The following is a 16911-nucleotide window of genomic DNA, read 5'->3' as shown; positions in this document are numbered from 1 at the left end:
TGATATCCGTTAGCTCTGGCTAGTTGTTTCACGATGTTCAGCTCAGTCATTCTGTCTTCTTCATTCATAGGGACTCTAAAGGCTCTATCTGTGAAAGATCTAAAAGCAGAAAGTTTCTGGCTATTAGGATGGCAGGAATTATTTTGTATCAACACATCAGTAGTGGTTGGTTTCCTAAATATTTTAAAAACATGCCTAAAATTTTGTTTCCTAATACTTAGATCGAGAGATTGCAGTTCACCATTTTTCTCTTCTTCCACAGTGATTTCAATTTTACTGTGTAACTCGTTAAATTTATTTACTATTTCTGCAACTTCTTTTTCTTGTCCATCAATAAGAAGCAGCGTATCATCTACATAGCGTTTGTAATATACAAGTTTATCCACGGGATATTGCGGGTTAACGAGGAGTCTTTTTTCCAAATGATTTATAAAGATGTCTGCTATGGTTCCAGGTATAGTGGAACCCATAGCCAGTCCATCTTTTTGCATATAAAATTTATTGTTAAAAGAAAAATAATTATATTTCTGAACGAATTCTAACTGTTCGATGAATTCGACTATTTCTTGCTGAGACAGTGTTTTGTACTTCAGCAAATTTTCTTTGATGACCTTAACGGCCTCATTTACCGGCACATTCGCATAAAGGTTTTTAATGTCTAGAGATACTAGGCGGGCCGTGTCAGCGATAGGCTTATCTTTAATTTCATTTATCAAAGCTGAATTATTAGTGATTGAAAACTTATCCTCGATCACGAAAGATGATTTTAAAATTTTATCGAGCATTTTAGTAATTTTGCATAAAGGACTGTTTCTAGAATTCACAATTACTCTAGCAGGACAATTTTCCTTATGTACCTTAAACTGGGATCTAAGTCGTGGAGCTTTCGGATTCATGACGGAGCAGCGTATTTTTTTTTCTTTTTCTGTGAAGAGGAAGAAAGTCCTCTTCAATAGCTTTTTTAATTCGGCTTGTACCTTTTTTGTTAAATCCATGCCGATTTCTGTAATGTCGTTTACCGAAAAGAACTGCAATGTTTTATTAATGTACTACTCTTCACTAACAATAACAATGGAATTTGATTTGTCCACTTTGGTAACGATTGCGTTATTTGAATCAAGCTTTTCGTTAATAGAAGTAACAGTTTTGTAATCTTTACTATGACTGTAAGCTTTATTCAAAATTTTATTCAATGGCCGCACTCCGAGGTCCTTGGATAGAATTAGGTTCATTTTCCTCTGTGGAATTCCCGTTTCCACACTGCAACGTGTCGTAGATTTCGATGGACCACGTATCATGGCCTCCTGCGCTGCAGCAATGTTTACTTCACTTCTGCCGGCTCTAGGTCGCCCGGCATTCCCGTGATAATTGTCTGCTACTGACCCAGTTGCTGCAAACTTCTAGTAAATGAGACAAATTCTTAAACAAGTTGGTGTCTGTCTGTCTGTAAATCATTTTGTAAACCTTCGACGCACTTCTGTCGCCGTTTGCACAACTTCCATTAAGCTTGCAGCCACTCTTCCTTGCTCCTGTGTGAATCTGTCAGCCATGGGTACTAACAACCTGGAATAGAAAACAAAACAAAATCAATATTGTTCACATAATTTTGACTTAGCCGTGGGTAGTAACAACCTGGAATAGAAAACTAAACAAAATTTTGATGGGTCACATAATTTTGTTTCAGCATGTAAACTTCATCTACATCTTCGTCTACATGGACACTCTGCAAGTCACACTTATGTGCCTGGCAGGGGGTTCATCGAACCACCTTCACAATAATTCTCTATTACTCCACTCTCCAACAGAGCGCGGAGAAAGCGAACACGAATACCTTTCCGTACGAGCTATGATTTCCGCTGTTTTGTTATGATGATTGTTTCTCCCCATGTAGGTCGACGTCAACTACATATTTTCGAATTCGGAGGAGAAAGCTGGTGGTTTACATTTCGAGAGGAGATTCCACCGCAACGAAAAGCGCCGTTGTTTCAATGATGTCCATCCCAAATCCTGCATCATGTCACTGACACTCTCTCCCCCAATTTCTCGATAATACAAAACGTGCTGCCCTCCTTTGTACTTTCTCGGTGCACTCCGTTAATCCTGTCTGGTAAGAATCCCACACCGCCTACTAGTACTGGACGGACAAGCATAGCGTAAACAGTCTCGTTAGGAGATCTGTTGCATCTTCTTTCTACCAATAAATCATAGTCTTTGGTTCGCCTTCCCCAGAACGTTTTCTATGTGTTCTTTACAATTTAAGTTGATTGTAATTGTAAAAAAATGGCTCTGAGCACTATGGGACTCAACTGCTGTGGTCATAAGTCCCCTAGAACTTAGAACTACTTAAACCTAACTAACCTAAGGACAGCACACAACACCCAGCCATCACGAGGCAGAGAAAATCCCTGACCCCGCCGGGAATCGAACCCGGGAACCCGGGCGTGGGAAGCGAGAACGCTACCGCACGACCACGAGATGCGGGCTTGTAATTGTAATTCCTAGGTATTTAGTTGAATTTAGAGCCTTTAGATTTGATTGATTTATCGTGTAGCCGAAGTGTAACAGATTCCTTGTAGAACTCATATGGGTGATCCCCACACTTTTCATCATTTAGGGTCAACTACCAATTTTCGCACCATACAGATTTCTTTTCTAAATCGTTGTACAATCTCTTTTGACCTTCTGAAGACTTTACTAGACGATAAACGACAACATCATCTGGAAACAACCTAAGACCGTTGCTCAGATTGTCTCTTAAACCGTTAATATAGATAAGGAACAGCAGAGTGCCTATAGGGGGAACGTCAGAAATCACTTCTGTCTTACTCGATTACTTCTCTTCAGTTACTACGAACTGTGACCTCCCTGACAGAAAACCACAAATCCAGTCACATAACTGAGACGATATTCCATAAGCACGCGATTTGATTACAAGCGGCTTGCGAGGCGTCAAAAGCCTTCTAGAAATCTAGAAATACGGAATCAACTTGAAATCCCTTCTCAATAGCTCTCAATGCTTCGTGTGAGTAAAGAGCTACTAGCTATGTTTCACCAGAACGATGTTTTCTAAATCCTTGTTGATTTTGTGTCAATAGACCGTTCTCTTCGAGACAATTCATAATGTTCAAACACAATATATGTTCCAAAAATCCGCTGGATAGCGACGTTAATGGTAAGGGCCTGTTACTGGATTACTCGTATTGCCTTTTTTGAATACTGGTGTGATCTATTCAGCTTTCCAGTCTTTAGGTACGGATCTTTCATCGAGCGAGCGGTTGTATATGATTTTAAGTATGGAACTATTGCATTAGCCTACTGTTAAAGGAACGTGTATCGTATACAGTCTGGACCAGAAGACTTGGTTTTATTAAGTGATTCAAGTTGTGTCACTGCTCCGAGGATATCTACTTTTAAGTTGGCAGCTGTTCCTGATTCAAATTCTGGAATATTTACTTCGCCTTATTTGCTGAAGGAATTTCGGAAGGTTGTGTTTGGTAAATCTGTTTTAGCAACTCTGTCGTCGATAGTATTTCCATTGCTATCGTGCAGAGAAAGTATTGATTGTAGCTTGCCGCTAGTATACTTCTCATACGACAAGAATCTCTTTGGATTTGCTGTCAGTGAGCCGTGCTGCGACTGGCGTTGGTGCTGTTTGTAGGTTTCCGTCCTCTGTTGCAGGCCAGACGGTATCGTTTAGTTGGCATGGTTGCGGTTGTCGGGTTTGCAAGCGTTGCCTGTCCGCTAGTGACAGCAGCGGCGGTTATCGATATGTAGTAACTATGGTCCTATCTTTGGGGCGACGTTGTTATTTTCCCGGCTCGTGTGAGTGTGGCAGTTCGGTTGGGGACTCATGAGGAGCCAGGTCCGCGCAGTGCAAGAACAAGCCGGGACCGCTGGCGGCACGCATGGACTGCCGGATGGAAGGGCTGTGGTCACCAGGGTGCACGAACTCGTCGTAAACCGGATACAGGAAGCTTTAAGATGAGTGCATTTCAAACCAAGTAGAGAAACCCCCACCTTTGTGATATCTCGCGATTCTCCACTGACTTGGTTTCGTGTTGCTGCTCGTAGTGTTGCCGAAGTGAAGAGCAGCGAGTGGAGTGCTTGGGGAAGGCGGATCTGTTTAGCTTCCCTCGACTTCTTATTACTATTTACTGCGTTCAACTTGTTACAATTTGTTAAGTTCAACCAGCGGTAGTTTTTATTGGCTGGTGGCCGCTAACGCCCCAGTTACCTGCCCTGGGGGTTAGTGTATGTAACGGCAGAGTACGTTTCCTCGCTGCTGCTCTCGGGTAAGGCGTGTATTTTTGACAGCTTTCTTGGTTGTAGGCCGGTTGGTGATTCTTCTACTATGGTGGTAGTGGTTCCTTTCTCGTTCTGGGCGCTCTAGCCACAATATTCAGTGGACGTAGTGCAGATCGCCGGTTCCGGCTTTGGCGTATTGTTCCATCGTTGCATTTGATTTATCGGACGTCAGGTAGCTTCAGCAAGATTATCATTAGTCATTCGTTAGACTGCCACTAGTCTGAGTTACCATACTGCGAAGTGAATGCAACTATTGGCCATCTCATCGCTCACGAAAGTGTTTGATGCCAGATCTTCACCGAGCGAGGTGGCGCAGTGGTTAGACACTGGACTCGCATTCGGGAGGACGCCGGTTCAATCCCGCGTCCGGCCATCTTGATTTAGGTTTTCCGTGATTTTCCTAAATCACTCCAGGCAAATGCCGGGATGGTTCCTCTGAAAGGGCACGGCCGACTTCCTTCCCTAAACCGATGAGACCGATGACCACGCTGTCTGGTCTCCTTCCCCAAACAACCAACCAACCAGATCTTCTCAAATGTCAATATCTGGAGCACCGTCTGTGGCCTTTTGGTGCTTGTAAGACATGTGTGTTCTAAAAGGAGGTGTGATAGCCAATAGTTCAGTGTAACGCTCCTTCAGCCCACGCCTTCTGCGGGTATAATGTGGCTCAGTTCTCTTTAAGGAACTTACGCACTGATCCTTATGTTTTATTATTGTATTATTTATTACAATACCTTGTAATGCCTACATTAAAGGTTATATATGGTTAATAGTTCTTGTCGCCTTCTGGAATAAATCTAGCAGTGTAGTGTTCAGTGGATGTTAAGGGTTGTGTTACAAAGTTTACCATCATCTTATTTCATCCGTTTCGTGATCAGTTGCTTGTTTTTTTAAATTAACCTTTGCTATTGTATTTGCTGTTTTACAGCAGGTTTCTAATTTTTTTGTATATTGTTGCCGTTCCTGGCGTGTAAGGCATTCAGCCGTGATTTTGGTCATTTGCCTTAAAATTCTAATTTGGTATTTGTATTTTAGCAGTAAGCCTTAAAACCTTATTTACTGCCATTCCTGGCGCCTGATGCCTTCTGCTGTGTTTGTGGCGACTTGCCTTTAATATTTCAATACCTGTAATGTGTAAGTTGCAGTGAGTTTTAGACAATTCTTAATTTATTGCCATTCCTGGTGTGGAAGGCCTTCTGCCCAGATCACAGTGGCTTGCTTTTAAAACATTATCTGCTGTATCTGTATTTAAAGGTGATTTGCTAAAATGTAACTCACTGAAAACACTATTGTTTACACAGCTGTTTATTCCTTCATTAATAGCGCGTGGTATTTTTTATTTATTATTGAGTCTGGAATTACTGGTTTAAAATAAATTTTGTGTTACTGTAAAGGGCAACTACTAGGAACTGAATACGGCCCCGTCCATAATCAAAAATCAAATGTGTGTGAAATCTTATGGGACTTAACTGCTAAGGCCATCAGTCCCTAAGCTTACACACTACTTAACCTAAATCATCCTAAGGACAAACACCCACACCCATGCCCGAGGGAGGACTCGAACCTCCGGCGGGAGGGGCCGCGCAATCAAAAATGGCTCTCAGCGCTATGGGACTCAACTGCTGTGGTCATAAGTCCCCTAGAACTTAGAACTACTTAAACCTAACTAACCTAAGGACATCACACACATCCATGCCCGAGGCAGGATTCGAACCTGCGACCGTAGCGGTCGTGCGGTTCCAGACTGTAGCGCCTTTAACCGCTCGGCCACTCCGGCCGGCGGCCGCGCAATCCTTGACATGGTTCCTCAGACCGCGCGGCCACTCCGCGTGGCTATATATATATATATATATATATATATATATATATATATATATATATATATATATAATCAGTTGCTGTCGATACTATTTCTTTGAGTTACCGGTACACTGTTAATTTGGAAGGAGTGGAGATTGTCTCTCAGGACTTTTGTTCGGTCGAATACCGGATGGCTAGTAGTTTGTGGGTTTTACCAACTGCGAGGAAGGACTGGAATTGTCTAAGGTTGTAACAGATGATAGTTTACACCTCATTTGTCATAGTGTAAAGAGTAAACCAAATAAACACCACATAAATCCAGAGACTAGAGGAGATCTTACTCGTCAAAGTGTAAAAGGATGGGAGCGGATGTTAAAGGATGTGAATAGAAACCCTTCTCACTTTTAATTTACATTACCACAACAGTTAGTGTCTCCACCCGTAAGTGTTAAACGTCCTATACGGCGTCGTTGCTGTTTCAGTGCCCGCCACAATCTTTGTGGGACGACAAGCTAGGCTTGTGTGTAATGCTTATTTCTACGTAGGTTTCGCTACGATTCGACGGTCCGTTTGAACCGACGCTGGGTCTTCGCGAATGGCAGATGGACCGCTGATTTCTAATTAGAGTAATCCCCTTGTGTCACGCGATAATCTTTCACGCTGAGGTTGGCGACCCAAAATAATTACGATTTATTGGCATGGGAGTGGTGATTTCAAAAGCTGCCGAGGGCAGTTGAATTGATATAAGTAGTACACTTAAGGCAGGGAGCACAGCAAATGTCAGCCCTGAATATCACTGTCCGTGATCTAGACATTTTTTACCTTCGGGAGGGTGTGCGTACTCGAAGCCCTGTCGATCCCACGGTGTGCTCGGACCGCGTCACCTCGGCTATGAAGCCTTGACTTGTTAGCCAACTTGTGCAATCACGCCGCCGCGGAGAGCAGTGCCTCACTCTGCATCTACGCTCGTTCCCGCCCCATGGACAGAGCCGTGCGACCCGCGCCCTCTAGTTCCGCCGCATCATCGCCTGGGTGCGCTTCTTTGGTCCCCAGCTCGTTCATAGCACGCTACGCTCCGCCGTATTGCTGTGGAGAGCGGGCGCACGACGCTGCAGTTCGCCCGCTTCTGCCGGAGCAGCTCTACGCGTCCACGCGACTGACCTCGCCGCGCGCGCCGCGCCGCCCAATGGCAGGCAAGGTCACGCGGCCGCCGGCCAATCGCGCGCAAGGACACGCCGGATATTGTTACCGCGGTTGAACGACCGCGCGCTGCGTCGCGCTGCTCTTGTTTCAGGAATCCGCCATGCACGACCGCATCGCCGCGCGGCTGTGAGTCGCGCCCTGGCAGGGTGAGAGGAGGCGAAAGGAAGGGCGGGGGGTGGGGGGAAATGCTTCGTCATCGGCGGTTGCAGCGAGTAGGCGAACAAAACCAAGAGGAACCGCAGGCGAGGCAGGGAACGAAAAAAAGAAAAAGACTGATGGCGGTAGAGCAAGTGAAGGACGCGCGCACGGCGCGGCTCGTCTTCGAATTCCGGCAAGGTCAAAGACTCTTTGGCTCGGCGTCCATTACACCTGGCTGGGAACGTGACGCCGCCGACGTGTAGTAAGCCGCCGCGCGATCCCAGCGCCGCCACTCGACGGCAGCGCCAACTGGGCGACCGCCAAACGAGCGCTGCGCCCCGCCGTGCGAAAACGGCCGTCCGTGGAACTTAAACGTCTCGTTCCAAACAGCGATTCACACACACACAAACTCACACCGCGTACACGTGGGACAAAGCTCTCGCAAAATAGAAGAATTAGAAGGAACAGGTATTCGGTGTAGTATTTACATCCTGAACACATTTTGCGGCGCCGAACAACTATCGCTGCTACGAGCGTCAGTTGTTTCGCAGAAATGGTGCCTGTAAATCAGCTGTTCAAATTTCGTCAGTCCTGTGAAGTAAAATGTACGTGAGTGTATGTATGGATGTATGTACATGTGTGTGTGTGTGTGTGTGTGTGTGTGTGTGTGTGTGTGTGTGTGTTCCATTACCTCACCCTAAACCACTCGACCGATTTCAACCAAACTTGGTACATATATCCCTTACAGCCGGGCAACAATCGCTGTGGCAATACCAACGACCACCTGTCATAGTTAGGAAGATATGATATAAACAATTTGATGCGTGAAAAACTGCATCATGCCTGATATTTAAATGTATTACTTCTGTGCTACTAACTCTATTAGCAATAAATTTCGCAAGCAGTATCCACATGTGTCGCTAAATGCGCTACAAAAGTATATCATGGTACCGCATATAGTTCAGGAGATAAGGCGTCATAAACACTGAGATCCGTGAAAAAATTTCGCGTCTTGCATGCCGTTTAAATTTATTATTTCCTTGCTACTAACTCCATTCGCAAGGTATTTCGCTGACAGTATGCACATCATAATTGTACGACACATAGTCAATAAATATGGCGTCATAAACACCGAGATTTGTGGACAAATGCTACATCATGCTTAATGTTTTAATGCATTGTTGTTGTTGTGGTCTTCAGTCCTGAGGCTGGTTTGATGCAGCTCTCCAGGCTACTCTATCCTTTGCAAGCTTCTTCATCTCCCAGCACCTACTGCAACTACCTACTGCAACTTACGTCCTTCTGAATCTGTTTAGTGTATTCATCTCTTGGTCTCCCTCTACGATTTTTACCCTCCACGGTGCCCACCAATGCTAAATTTGTGATCCCTTGATGCCTCAGAACATGTCCTACCAACCGATCCCTTCTTCTTGTCAAGTTGTGCCACAAACTCCTCTTCTCCCAAATCCTATTCAATACCTCCTCATTAGTTATGTGATCTACCCATCTAATCTTCAGCATTCTTTTGTAGCACCACATTTCGAAGGCTTCTATTCTATTCTTGTCTAAACTATTTATCGTCCATGTTTCACTTCCATACATGGCTACACTCCATACAAATACTTTCAGAAACGACTTCCTGCCACTTAAATCTATACTCGATGTTAACAAATTTCTCTTCTTCAGAAACGATTTCCTTGCCATTGCCAGACTACATTTTATATCCTCTCTACTTCGACCATCATCAGTTATTTTACTCCCTAAATAGCAAAACTCATTTACCACTTTAAGCGTCTCATTTCCTAATCTAATTCCCTCTGAATCACCCGACTTAATTCGACTACATTCCATTATCCTCGTTTTGCTTTTGTTGATGTTCATGTTATATCCTCCTTTCAAGACACTGTCCATTCCGTTCAACGGGTAAAATACAGGGAGCGAAACGCTATTTACAATTTGTACAGAAACCAGATGGCAGTTATAAGAGTCGAGGGACATGAAAGGGAAGCAGTGGGTGGGAAGGGAGTGAGACAGGGTTGTAGCCTCTCCCCGATGTTATTCAATCTGTATATTGAGCAAGCAGTAAAGGAAACAAAAGAAAAATTCGGAGTAGGTATTAAAATGCATGGAGAAGAAATAAAAATTTTGAGGTTCGCCGATGACATTGTAATTCTGTCAGAGACAGCAAAGGACTTAGAAGAGCAGTTGAATGGAATGGATAGTGTCTTGAAAGGAGGATATAAGATGAATATCAACAAAAGCAAAACGAGAATAATGGAATGTAGTCGAATTAAATCGGGTGATGCTGAGAGGATTAGATTAGGAAATGAGACAATTAAAGTAGTAAATGAGTTTTGCTATTTGGGGAGCAAAATAACTGATGATGGTCGAAGTAGAGAGGATATAAAATGTAGACTGGCAATGGCAAGGAAAGCGTTTCTGAAGAAGAGAAATTTGTTAACATCGAGTATAGATTTAAGTGGCAGGAAGTCGTTTCTCAAAGTACATGTATGGAGCGTAGCCATGTATGGAAGTGAAACGTGGACGATAACTAGTTTGGACAAGAAGAGAATAGAAGCTTTCGAAATGTGGTGCTACACAAGAATTCTGAAGCTTAGATGGGTAGATCACATAACTAATGAGGAGCTATTGAATAGAGTTAGGGAGAAGAGAAGTTTGTGGCACAACTTGACTAGAAGAAGGGATCGGTTGGTAGGACATGTTCTGAGACATCAAGGGATCACCAATTTAGTATTTGAGGGAAGCGTAGAGGGTAAAAATCGTAGAGGGAGACCAAGAGATGAATGCACTAAACAGATTCAGAAGGATGTAGGTTGCAGTAAGTACTGGGAGATGAAGAAGCTTACACAGGATAGAATAGCATGGAGATTTGCATCAAACCAGTCTCAGGACTGAAGACCACAACAACAACAACATGGAAACGAACTGTTTTATATACTTGACGACAAACATAGTCCATTTTTTGTTTTCGTTTTTAATAGAAAATTGGCAAAATGATTACTCGAGCAATGCCGGGTTTGTCGTATACTATTTTGAATGAGGAGGACAAATGTCTTATGGCGAACGGATAACTAGTAAGGACGAAGACGAATTTATCAAGAAAAGTATATTTAAAAATTTCATCTGCGACAGTTATTATGTGAGAAACTTCTTTTACACGCACCTGGACCAAGTGCAGTGAAGAAAAAGATTGCAAATGTGTTCACTGGTGGAACATAATTGTACTCCGTCGGGTCAGAGAATTGTAATGGCCAGAAAACTTCCAAGTAGAGGAAGATGCGTTCCTGTTCCGATTGGATTGTCGCCAGGCATTCATTGTATACGAGAGCCTTTGTCACTGAATCAGACAGTGCGTGTAGCACTTTACATGTTAATCAGGTCTACAGCATATAGGATTGTTGTTACCACGCAGTTCGATGTTTCTATCTTAGCAAATACGTTTATGTATCTCTTTCTATGTAATTAAGAAAAAAATGTAATTGTCTTTAGTTAAACAAAGGAAATGAATAGTTCACTGGCTAGTCCAGTGCTTCTTTTGTCATTCTGCATCAAATGACTTCGCCCCCGTTAAAGATTTTAAAAGTCGAGCAGCAGTCCAACAATCCAACCTCATCTGAAACGTATTAGGGTGTTTGTCCACAGCGAAAGCCAGTTACGGAAGCTTCAATTTGGCAGACAGTACTGCTTTCCGAGAAACGATTTTGGGATGTCCACATGACAAACAAATGGTATTTGCAAATTGCTGTACGGTAAACTGGACTATGTGTGTCTCATACACTGCAGGTTTCTTCGGTGTCGAAACGTACCAGGAAAATGTATGGCACAGAACATTTCTGGCGTCCTAGAAGGCCAAAGCATCACCATACTGAATCTATGTTCTGCGAGACCGATTGTGTAATAAATATTCCCCAATGTAGTCATACACGCCGGAACTGACAATAAATATACACTACTCACAAAAACTGGAGTAAAAATTGTACAAGATATCAGGTCTCGACTACTGTAGTCATATTCGAATGTACAGGGTTATTACAAATGATTGAAGTGATTTCACAGCTCTACAATAACTTTATTATTTGAGATATTTTCACAATGCTTTGCACACACATACAAAAACTCAAAAAGTTTTTTTAGGCATTCACAAATGTTCGATATGTGCCCCTTTAGTGATTCGGCAGACATCAAGCCGATAATCAAGTTCCTCCCACACTCGGCGCAGCATGTCCCCATCAATGAGTTCGAAAGCATCGTTGATTCGAGCTCGCAGTTCTGGCACGTTTCTTGGTAGAGGAGGTTTAAACACTGAATCTTTCACATAACCCCACAGAAAGAAATCGCATGGGGTTAAGTCGGGAGAGCGTGGAGGCCATGACATGAATTGCTGATCATGATCTCCACCACGACCGATCCATCGGTTTTCCAATCTCCTGTTTAAGAAATGCTTCTGCTTTAGCCTTTTCCGTAAGATTTTCCAAACCGTCGGCTGTGGTACGTTTAGCTCCCTGCTTGCTTTATTCGTCGACTTCCGCGGGCTACGCGTGAAACTTGCCCGCACGCGTTCAACCGTTTCTTCGCTCACTGCAGGCCGACCCGTTGATTTCCCCTTACAGAGGCATCCAGAAGCTTTAAACTGCGCATACCATCGCCGAATGGAGTTAGCAGTTGGTGGATATTTGTTGAACTTGGTCCTGAAGTGTCGTTGCACTGTTATGACTGACTGATGTGAGAGCATTTCAAGCACGACATACGCTTTCTCGGCTCCTGTCGCCATTTTGTCTCACTGCGCTCTCGAGCGCTCTGGCGGCAGAAACCTGAAGTGCGGCTTCAGCCGAACAAAACTTTATGAGTTTTTCTACGTATCTGTAGTGTGTCGCGACCATATGTCAATGAATGGAGCTACAGTGAATTTGTGAAATCGCTTCAATCATTTGTAATAGCCCTGTATATAGAGCTGAAAAGACTTGCACAGTATAGACTCGTGTCTTTAGATTGAGGAGCACGACAATAATTGTTGGCACCGGCCTCATATCGAATCTCAGAAAAACAGATCAGGCCTTGCGTCGCACGTAGGAACTTGCTATTTTAAATGTCCTTCTGTTGCCAAGAATGTCAACGTCCATTACATAATTGTCTGATGCTGTCTTCTTTATCTTCAGATTATCCCAACTTAATTTAATGACATCAATTTAAATCTTTCCTCGTTTCGATTTTTCACTAATCGCTAGCAACTTACAGAAGCAACAAAAGCACTCTCTAATGAGATACAAAAAGTAATATTTACTAAGTAGTCACTACTTGTTTGCCTGTGTAAGCTCCGTCTTTAGATGGCAATCTTGAATTTTATCTCGACAGTTCGGCTCACAGGAATATGTAAGCTGTTAGACGTAAGATAGCAATTCGTATCGCTGAAGCTAATCAATCAAACTGGATGGAAGCTAGTAGTAAGGAAATGCCCAACTTTCCAAACAGGCAGAGATGGGCTCTGATCACATTTATCATATCATAAATAATAGGTTGAAATTTAAGAGACTAGTGCGGGAAAGTCAATGTGGAAAGAAGTGGGTTACGGAAATACTGAGGAATGATGAGACACCTTTGAAGTTCTCTGAGACTATAAGTACTTCGATTACTTTGATTATGAATACTACAGTAGGCAGTTCGGTTGAAGAGGAATGGACATCTCTAAAAAGGCCAACCAAAAAGTTGGACGGACAAACGTAAGTAGAAGGAAGGTAACTGCGAAGAAGAAATATTTATACTTTATCCAGATCTACATCATATTCCGCAAAACACCGAGTGGTGTGTGGTGGTGGGTACTTTCGGTACCACTATCTGATCCCTCCAACCCTGTTCAACTAGTGAACAGTGTGTGGGAAAAATGATTGTTGGTAAGCCTCTGCATTGGCTTTAATTTCCCAAATTTTCTCCTCGTGGTCAATACGCGGGTATGTGTGTGTGGGGGTGGGGAGGGGGGGGTGGGGGAGGGGGCTGAAGTAATATGTTGTCCGTCTCCTCCTGGAAAGTGCTGTCCCGAAAATTCAATAGTAACTCTCTTCGTAATGCACAACGCCTCTCTTGTAACGTCTGCCAATGGAGTTTCTTTAGCATCTCCGTAACGCTCTCTCGCCAGCTAAATGGTTCCATGACGAAACTGATCGACGAAGAAAGTAAGTACAAAAAAATGTTCTGCGAAACTGTGACATACAGAAATATAAGCCAGTCAGCAATGAAATAAATATGAAATGTAAGGAAGCCAAGGCAAAATGGCAGGAGGAAAAATTTGATGAATGCGAAAAAGAAAGGTCGTCAGAATGAGTGATTTAGCCTGTAGAAAGTCGAAATACCCTTGGGTGATTTCGACGCAAGGTTGTCAACATTGCGAGTTCAATGGGAATTCCGGTCGATCACGTTTGACCACCACAAGGGAAGACCTAGAATTGTGCACGAATCACTCTGTAACCTATTTATATGTCTGCACCTCCAGCTGGACGACAATTAATGAAGATTCTTCATCATCGCACACCGCTGAACCGGGACTAGCTGCAGCCACGTTGGGGAATCATCCGACAACACAAACGGCTACGTTTGGACTGGTGCCGTGGCCTGGGACAAAGGAAGCGCGACGTCGCATTGTGTTCAACGCTGAATCATTCTGGATGACCACCGTCGGCGAGCATTGCAGCAGCCGAGGGAAAGGTCCCAGTCTTCCAGTATTTAGGAGAGAAACAGCTGTGTTACTCTTGGCTCCATGGTGTGGAGAGCCGATGGGTATGGCTTCAGGTCATGGATGGTAGGACTGAGGGAACTCTAAAGAGACGTTACGATATTCTGCGTGCTCGTGCGTTACCCCTCAAGCGACTCTTTCGAGGTGTCATTTTTTTTCAACAGGACAATGCTCGCCCACACATGGTACGCTACTCCATGAACTCTCTGCGTGATGTTGAGGTACAGACGTGGCTAGCAATATCTGTAGATGTCAACTCAACAAAAAACCAGTACCAAAAACGTTCTAATGTGTGTGAAATCTTACGGGACTTAACTGCTAAGGTCATCAGTCCCTAAGCTTACACACTACTTAACCTAGATTGTCCTAAGGACAAACACACACACCCATGCCCGAGGGAGGTCTCGAACCTTCGCCGGGACCAGCCGTACAGTCCATGACTGCAGCGCCTCAGACCGCTCGACTAATCCCGCGCGGCAAACCAGTACCCCGGATGTCTGGAACCAGTTACAATAATTATGGACTAAAGTGTCTCTGCAGAGGATACAACAGCTCTATGGCACTCTTTCCAACTGGATGAGTTCATTTATCGAGGCCAGAGGAGGTTCTTTGTAAATAAGATACGATTTTGTAATCTCCGACATAACATACATACCCTCTCAAGAAGTGAAGTTTCATTTCGTTTGATCCTTCACTGCTCGGTGATACAATTTTTTTGTCAGATATGTATATCTTTAGCACAACCAATCAGAACTGTAATTAATTAATTTCTTTAAATAGGCAAAACAAGGAAAACTTTCACACACGTTACAAACAAAACACTGATACCTTTAAACTTAACCTCCTTAAAAAATCCACAATAGCCAACCACATGTGCCTTAAAGACACAAACCAAGTGAAATAGCCTAACGGCACTTCGCACAGAAAACCATGCTAAAAAACGTAATCTAGAACAATTAGAAATAATGTTACACAAATAAAAATCTTCCAAAAACATAACTCACAAACAGAGTTTAGCAGCCACAGTTTTTCAGCAATTTTAAAAGTTTACTTTTTCCTAAAGAAACAAATGTTTAATAGTGCAACCATTTGATAACTTAATCCACATTTGACATATTCACAAATATTTGTTTTATCAATGATATCCTGCATAACTGATAATGTAATAGCTTTGTATCTTGTTTGAAATAATAACACCTGTGTATTAGTTGCAGAAAAGCAGTATCTTTACTTTTGAGCTATCCTGACTTGTGTTATGAAAATGTGCTGTAGAATGAAATATGTATGTAGGTACATAAACATGTCCCCTCATACTGTGCCTCAGAACCAAGTATTCACCACGGGAAACAGTAAATTATATTTCGATTTGTATTAGTTTTGTACACTTATATTCACAAAGTAGCACTTTCCAGTATACCACTGTAATCTTACCACTACCAGAATCAATCTTAATCTGGGGCAAAACCGATGTAGGCTGTCAAAGCTCCCGAAGATGAGTCCCCAGTGCTCGAAATGCACCGTGCATTGACATAAAATCACAATTGTGACGGAAAGCGGTTGTTCTTTATTTTACGAAAGTAATACTGTCACGGAAGAAACACTGACACCAGTGGATGAAATTAATCTTTTACCCTCACTGCAAAGATAAAATTATAAATTTCCACTGTGATTATTCTACAGAAACGTTGCTATGATTTTCGATTCTGAGCTTTACAAATAATTGAGGCATGAATCGACTGCTATCTGTCGTCTGTCTTCTTCTGCCCGTCTCTGGTTGGTTGGTTGATATGGGGGAGGGGACCAAACAGCGAGGTCATCGGTCCCTTCGGATTACGGAAGGATGGGGAAGGTAATCGGCGTGTCCTTTCAAAGGAACCATCCCCGCGTTTGCGTGAAGCGATTTAAGGAAATCATGGAAAATCTTAATCAGGAGTGCCGGACGCGGATTTGAACCGTCGTCCTCCCGAATGCGAGTCTGGTATACTAACCACTGCGCCATCTCGTTAATTGCGTTACTGTAAGGACGCTCGTTTATATTACTTAAATTATTTCAAATAATAATCACAGTAGTTATGTAAATACACTCCTGGAAGTTGCAATAAGAACACCGTGAATTCATTGTCCCAGGAAGGGGAAACCTTATTGACACATTCCTGGGGTCAGGTACATCACATGATCACACTGACAGACCCACAGGCACATAGACACAGGCAACAGAGCATGCACAATGTCGGCACTAGTACAGTGTATATCCACCTTTCGCAGCAATGCAGGCTGCTATTCTCCCATGGAGACGATCGTAGAGATGCTGGATGTAGTCCTGTGGAACGGCTTGCCATGCCATTTCCACTTGGCGCCTCAGTTGGACCAGCGTTCGTGCTGGACGTGCAGACCGCGTGAGACGACGCTTCATCCAGTCCCAAACATGCTCAATCGGGGACAGATCCGGAGATCTTGCTGGCCAGGGTAGTTGACTTACACCTTCTAGAGCACGTTGGGTGGCACGGGATACATGCGGATGTGCATTGTCCTGTTGGAACAGCAAGTTCCCTTGCCGGTCTAGGAATGGTAGAACGATGGGTTCGATGACGGTTTGGATGTGCCGTGCACTATTCAGTGTCCCCTCGACGATCACCAGTGGTGTACGGCCAGTGTAGGAGATCGCTCCCCACACCATGATGCCGGGTGTTGGCCCTGTGTGCCTCGGTCGTATGCAGTCC

The sequence above is a fragment of the Schistocerca serialis genome, chromosome 4 (assembly GCF_023864345.2).
Source record: "Schistocerca serialis cubense isolate TAMUIC-IGC-003099 chromosome 4, iqSchSeri2.2, whole genome shotgun sequence".
NCBI classification, from domain to species: Eukaryota; Metazoa; Arthropoda; class Insecta; order Orthoptera; family Acrididae; genus Schistocerca; species Schistocerca serialis.
The sequence above is the reverse complement of the archived record's forward strand: the minus strand, read 5'-3'. Positions refer to the sequence as shown.